This window comes from Dermacentor silvarum, chromosome 4 (genome assembly GCF_013339745.2).
Source record: "Dermacentor silvarum isolate Dsil-2018 chromosome 4, BIME_Dsil_1.4, whole genome shotgun sequence".
NCBI lineage: Eukaryota > Metazoa > Arthropoda > Arachnida > Ixodida > Ixodidae > Dermacentor > Dermacentor silvarum.
Window position 1 is genome coordinate 68,688,441 of NC_051157.2, and position 7,378 is coordinate 68,695,818.

Here is a 7,378-nt window from a genome sequence, read left to right on the forward strand (position 1 = left end):
TCTAATAGAAACGCAAGAAGCCTGCCGCAAGCCTAGTGGCACTGCACCGAGCAAAAAAATTTACTTTGCACGAACCACTGCAACAAATTTCTTATCGAGCTAGCAAGAGAGTACCAGCAGGGTGCTCGAGAAAAATAATTCACCAGCCCTTTCCCTGTCGAGAAAATGGGGGTAAGCGAAGCTTTTGTCGTGTGTGTATCTGACCTTCGTTAGGATAACGTAAAGTTCACGACATCTCACAGTAATAACACATAAACGTTTATTAAATGTATGCATCGAGGAAAGGAAACGTACAATGCAATGGAAGTTGCACGAAAAGTTGCACGAAAAGTTGCACGAAAGGGAAACAAAACTAGAAAGAAAGGGAACGAAAAGTAGTAGGAAAGGGAAGGGAAAGTAGTAGGATAAGTACACACACGGCAACACACGATAAATGAATTTTCTCGGCAGGGGAAGGGCTGGTGATTTTCTTTCTTTCTTTCTCTCTATTTTTTTCTCTCTCTTTTTTTTCTCTCTCTCTCTCATTCTCTCTCTGTTTCATTCTCTCTCTCTTTCTTTCTCTTTTGCTCTCTTTCTTCCATTCTTTCTCTCTCTTTCTCTCTTTGACCCTTTCTGCACAATCACCAAGATCGGCCCACTTTTCAGCGGGACACCACCACCACCACCACCGCCGCCGCCGAAACTTGTAAGCCTATAAAGCTTCGCTTAAAATGAACGCGAGATGTTGAAGTGGTGGCATGCTACATAGAATTAAGGAAAGCATTTATTACAGAATTCCCAGAGATGGTTAATTTAGTGCAGATTTTCATCAGTGATGACGCAAATAATGAAAAACGTTCTCGCAGCAAGTAAATATTGTTTTACATGGCACACGTGTACTTGTGAAACTTTAAAGGCTTAACTTGCTTTGGCCTCAGGAAGAAGGCCCAAGAAAATAACAAGCAAATACTTTTTAAAATGTTCTATATTTTTTAAAGCGCATACGGGGATTCATTTCTCTGTTTAATTTTAAGCTGCTGCACCAACTTTATACGGCTATTAATTGTGTGTAACATTAACTTTATACCCGGGTAATCCCTTCATTTGTATAATTTATTCGCTACTTTCACGGCACAATAGGGGCAAGCTTACTGCGCAGTTTTTACTCTTGAAGAAGAGAGACACGTTTGAGAAGATAGACAAATAGAGAATAAATTTTCTTGTTTGCAAAAACCACTGTGTAACTCATGAATTTCTCTGTTTTAAGAGCTGTTCATGTATATGAATGCCATTCTGTGAAATAAAACAGCACTGTACTTACTTTCTACATCATATTATCTTAAATAGTTATTTGGGTTAGCGGGCTTCCTAATATGTGCATGCATAAGTACACCTATGCGTTATCAAACACACAAAAAAGTTCGACAGCATGTTACACTCCTGAATCACGTAAAGGCGAAAGCCTGATGCACACTTGGTAATGCATTAAATTATACGATCGAAGGGGTCAGACTTCTTGCAAGACATAACGAGCGGCAGTATGAAGTACTAATGTGGCGCTCTAGGTCGACCTCCTCAACGACACATGCGATCACTTAATTCACTACCTAAAGGGCAGCATGCTTATCGCCAGTAAGTGTTGCAAATGTGTAACACAAGCCAAACACAATTAAAGATACATATGATTGTTGTACATCTTGACTCTATATAAATCAAAGTCTATTTTCAGCGTCGACCGTTGTGAAGGGATCCACCGACCGCACACCGTCCCCGGGGCTCCGCGGTGGCTCCTCGAAATTCACAATCTGCTAGGCGCCACGCGAGCGTCCTCCATCGTCATCTCTCTCGCTTCGCAGTCGACTGTCGCCATAACCGCCGCCACCGCCGTGTGACGTCAGCGACGCAACACCTGTTTTTGTGTCTGTGCGTGCCACTCGGTCCCTTCTCCACCCGCCGCTCTCTCAGAGAAGGTAACGTGTTTTTTTTTAACCACTTGACTAGACGCCGCCGTTTTTTTTTTTTTCTAGGCCATCGCGCAACGAGCCACTTCAGGCTTTCGCCTTAAAGTTTGCTGAAACGATAAATGATTCCCATAGGGCTGCCGAGGTAGATCAAGTATACTAGAGGGCCTCAAGCTATCGGTACTCCTAGTCTTACCATTAGCAGACTGATTTAGTTGCTGAGCACATGGTGCCGGCATTCCTTGCTTGCTGCGAAGGCCGCATTTGGACGAGGGCGCATTGGAAGACGCAGACTTGAATTTGTAAAGAAAATTTATTGTTTTTTGCATATAAGCAAAACGAAGAAGCCGGAGGCGTACTGCTGCAAACCTCGCCAGTTTGAAAACACTTCAGCCCGACCTAGTTACTTGGACTTCAGAGATTTTTACAATGCTGAAGTCTTTTAATGCCGAGCAGAAATAAACCACGAATGTTATAACAATAGCAGCACATGAACGGCGACTGCTTTGTAACAACGTAGCAAGGTAGTGTGAGCATCATAACAACATTTATATTTTGTGAGCTTTAATGCAGTGTAAACAATTTTTATTGCGTGGACATATAGATTATGTCAATATTTATATGGTGGGGTCATTTATATTTTGTACCTAAAGTAAGTATACCCGATTGTTTCAGTTACCCGATAGTATACCCGATCGTTGTTTCAGTTATGAACTACCATGGCAGCGAAGAGCATTAAATAGACGGCGCCACACATCGGCGCCAAACTCTCTTCAAATACACGTAATAAAACAGCGGCGACGGCGTCATGTTGATGATGGTGGTAATTAGCTGATGCCAATGACGGCCACATCAAGACCACAATTTATTGAATGACTTCTACGAAAGCGAAGAGATATGTTTGTGTGGGGAACGCTGAGCATGCCTGCTGCACTAGATGTCATGAAGAAGTTACAGATACAAGCGCTTATTGGGCAGTTCCCCGTTCCTAAATTTACGTAGTACGTGACGTCTGCAGTTGAAAGGCGCAATACGGAAGACAAGCGCAGGTCTTCAGGACTCACTTGCGACAGACTGTCTTTTCATCCATTTTCATTTCCTTATTGCTTAACATTTCTTTAATTAAGTCAAAATTTTATGTAATATATCCTACTCTTTGTCTTCATTGCCTGCTTGCTTTATATGGGCAAATGTAACTAAAAAAATTAGCCCCTCAGTTCCCCTAAATTTCTCGCTTGTTTTAGATAAATCCGCGTCGCGAACGTTATAATAACAACATTACCATGGCAAAACAGTAGTGCTTCTTTGGCTGATATCAAAGACAGCAATCAGCTGTATTTTCGCTAGAATCATCAAGAATGACGGTAGCGCTAAATAAAAACCCACTTTCGTTTATGTTTGTGTGTGTGTGTTTTCTCCAAATTTTCAGAGCAATAATGAATTATGGAGCGGTTTGCCTAACTGCATGCTTAACATGCTAGTTTAAATGAGAATGATAAAAAAATAAAGTGGTATTCACAGCACATTTCACAGACATAAACATGCACCAAACGCAACACAAAACGCCACATATAAACTGATTAAGTAATCTCATTAAGTCCCATGTCTGTACGGAAGGTTAAAACTGTCTTCATTGCATAAGATGCACGGACAGTGTTAGTCCATGGGCCGAGTATGTGTCGTAGCTGAAACCATGGAAGCCTTTGATGAATATTCAGTGCTGACATTAGGGATTTTCTTTAAAATGTAAATGGCCTGGAAGAGCATGTCAAGTGATGGCTTGGTGCAATGAAGTCTCGGTTCTGAGGAACTTGGGGCTACCAACAGAAAGCGTTAAGTGACGAGCACCGGAGGCGCTTTACCATACGAGTAACTATTGAAGTGTTTAAGTAAAAGACGAGGAGCGTTCTGCCACGTCGCCATGGGCTTGGCTGTGCACGCGACGACGCTTCCTTTTGAAACGCCACCTTGACTTTGCTGACCTGTGATATGCTGCCGCCTCTGCTGCTGTTGCAGCTCCTGCTGCTCCCGCTGTTGCTACTGCTGCTTCTCCTGCTGCTTCGACTGCCGCAGCTGCTACTACTAATGGAACGTACAGGACAGCACTCAAATAACAAATCAGCATAAATATTCAGCTGTACTACCCGCGCATTGTGCAGGTGGTCGGCTCTGTTCATTACGGAATTACGCAATTACGCAATGAAACAACAAATGGTGACCAAATAACCGCACTGTAACATGTATGCGCTTTCAAGTGCATAACTCCTTTATTAAAGCTGAGCTTTTTGTTCCCTTCCTCCTGGTAGTTCGCGTGTCTGCTCGGTCACTTTCTTGCCGAGCAACTGGTCCCATTCCGTAGGAACTGAAATAGAAAAAGTGGGCCGATTACAGTGATTGCGTAATCAGCGGTAGCATGCCTTCCTACCGGCCAGGCAAGTAATCCCTATGGTGCAAAGCGCCGTGCAAAATATAAACAGTTTTCTTACATTTATTTAACCGCTTTACTTGAGACACGCAGGTGTACTTAAGATGCTGACACAGCGACAAATTCATTGCAATTAGCAACTGGGCACAGCGTCAGCCTCACGACAGTAACATGACGTCACTCTCAAGCACAGTTGTTCTATATTTGAATAATACGAACAGTGGCCGTGGAATAGTACGAAACGTACAGCGCTGCCTGTATGCCTCCATGCAGAATGATGGCTATTTTACGCTTCTTCAGCTCTCAATATGTCCATTTTGGTAAAACAATAAAACGTAGGAATATTTGAAATGTCAAATAAATTTATTCCTATCAGCAAACCTAATCCATGGATCCAATGACTCCACTGTCGTCACTCGGTTATTTGCAAGCCCACATGCGAGAAAAAGCTTACTGACACCAGTTTTTATGTAATCTAACTGCAGTTTCGATTTGTTATGCCGTATTAATTACGTGATTAGAGAGATGTCTGGAGGCGCCATTCCTCCTCCGGCGCTAGTGCTTTAGCCTGACACTCCTGTTTTTCAAGCATAAAAAAACTGAAAAAGAAAATTTTGGTGAAATGTTGAGGTGCTACTAAAAAGCGTTACACGCGTTCCATTGCGACTACAATGATACGGACACTCTAGGCGCATCCTTGCCGTGCAGCCACCGTTGTGCTGTTCATGACGTGTGCGTAAGGCCCGGGCGTGCAGGGTGAAGACCAAACCACTTGTACGCTCGGCGGTGCGCGCAAGCTCGCCCCGCCGTGCCTATGCAGGCGCAGATGGTCTGGTACAGATCATATGCGTCCAAGCGTGGCGCGAGAATGGATATCTGTTCCCGACAGATATTGGGCACTCAGGCTTTCTCGCGAATTCACGGGCCTGTTTATGCAGCCACGGCGTGGTACAATTAAGAGTGTACTAGATACACCATTCTAGTACACTCAAGTACAATCAACACTCCGTGAGGCAGCTTTATGTCACACGAGAGTGTTCGTTTTATTTACTTTTATTGGCCATAGCAATTATATGGACATACCAAAGCGGATTTTTGCCGTCATCGTCGCCCTCGCCGTGAGGTTCCGTATGACGTCAACGTCGATGAAATCACCGCCGTACTCCGGACGCTGTATGTGCGAGTTAAAGGGCGCGAAGGACGCGCGCTTTAACGAGGAGCGAACGCACGTCGGAGAGCAAACGCGCGTTCTGCGCCGTGGTGGTGGTAAGTGGTTCTTGAGGGAAAGGGAAAGGTTGGCGCTATCTTCTGCAGCCCTTGAGGGAGCACGGCTCAGCGCCAACTGCGCCGTGCTCCCTGAAGGGCTGTAGAAGTAAGCGTCTTTCCTCCTTTCCATATATAGAGAGCAAACGCGACTTTTTCCGTCACGCGAAAGGCCGGGGGGAGGGGAGGGGACGGGACGCGAGGGAGGGAGGGAGGGGAGGCGACGTTGAGCTGCGGCACCAAATGCGTATTTATATAAAATGTTGTGAGGCGAGAAGGTGGTAAAGACTTCGGACGCTGCTCGACGAGTGTCCCATTCTGATCTCGTCGAAAACCTCCTAGCCGCCCCCAGAGGCTCCGGCAACAGTCACCAACGCCGTGTGGATTCGGTGCGAACGCGGGCAAAACGCCGACGGCGTCGACAACAGTTCTGCGCGTTGCTGGTGCTGCTGCATGTCCAAGTGTATACAGCTGATAAAACTATTATCCTTACTCCGTATAACTCTCTACTAATTTGCTATCGCAATTGATGCTTCGCCTTTCGGGTGAAACTGCGACATTTTTTTTCGCTCATCTAACAACTCCAAAAATAAAACAATTTCGCTTATCCATATTTCAGCATTGTGAAGCACTGTCAATAACAAAGTATGGAAACAATGTTTGTCAAAACGTCTATGAGTGAGCCAAATGCGCGCGCTCCGGCGCGCGTCTCTTGTACATGCAAACCGCCAAACTTCGCGAGGTGTGCCAAACGCTAGCTCGCACATACAGATGCATCGCCGTTGACGTCATAGGGAACCTCACGGCGACGGCGACGGCCGACGACGGCGACGCCGACGGCAGAAATCCGCTCCATATAATTTCTTCGCAATCGCTTATCAATATTTCAGCATTGTGTGCAATAACAAACGCTAGGCCAATGCGCTGGCTTGAGCAAACCGCATTGCGCGCGTCGGCAAGCGTACGTATGGTCTGGACTTTAGAAGGTCGGCAAAAACGGGAACTGCATTTGATTGCAAGAGCGACGAAGCCAAATGAACGCACCAATGTCACCGTCACGCTCTGGTCAGTCGCCTCGGCAGGAGCAATGGCAGCGTTCTGGATTCTGCTTCTGTCATGAGCGCTAATGTGTACGAGTATGTGTTGGTGCGCTGACAGTCGGCTAGTGCTCTTCCGTAGACCAAAAACGTGGGCCGATCCCGAAGATTGTGCAATACCGGGCTGACCGCGGCGGAGGTGAAGCTGGCTTCAAGCACTCCACCAATTTGCAAAAATAAGTTTAATATATTGGGTCCAAATACAACCCGTATCAGATATTAAGCTGATAAGAACAGATACTACACTTTGACCCGCGTCGGCTACGCCTACGTTGGCACCATACACGTGTACGCCGTCCTGTGTATTCAAAGTAGTGTTATACCAATCTGAGTGTCCTCTGTCTCCTGACGTCATGCTCTTCGTGGGCTCCTTTCCTCAGTTCTGTTCGGACTGTGAAGTGGGTAGGCCGCATGTCGTACGGTCTGACGAAGAACAGCGCGCCTGCCGAGAATGACGGCGTGAAAAGAAAAGGGAATGGGCGCAGTGGCGGCGGCGGAAGGAGACCACCGACGGTGAGCGGGCCGCGGCCGCCATGCGTAAGCGTGCTGCCCGCCAGGACCGCCAGGCAGAAAGAAATGCGAACCGTCCATGTGGCGCCGATCCCGCAAACATGAAACGGTACACCGGACTACGGTCAATCACCCAAACACAC

The 7,378-nt window shown here is 46.2% G+C and overlaps 1 non-coding gene across 1 annotated transcript; it reads right to left on the minus strand.

Annotated features, from left to right (window-relative positions):
* Positions 1-6,811: 6,811 nt before the first annotated feature.
* On the minus strand, positions 6,812-7,007 carry LOC119451116 (U2 spliceosomal RNA). The gene has a single exon (XR_005191678.1). It is a non-coding gene; the product is annotated as a U2 spliceosomal RNA (small nuclear RNA).
* Between the last annotated feature and the right edge of the window lie 371 nt (positions 7,008-7,378).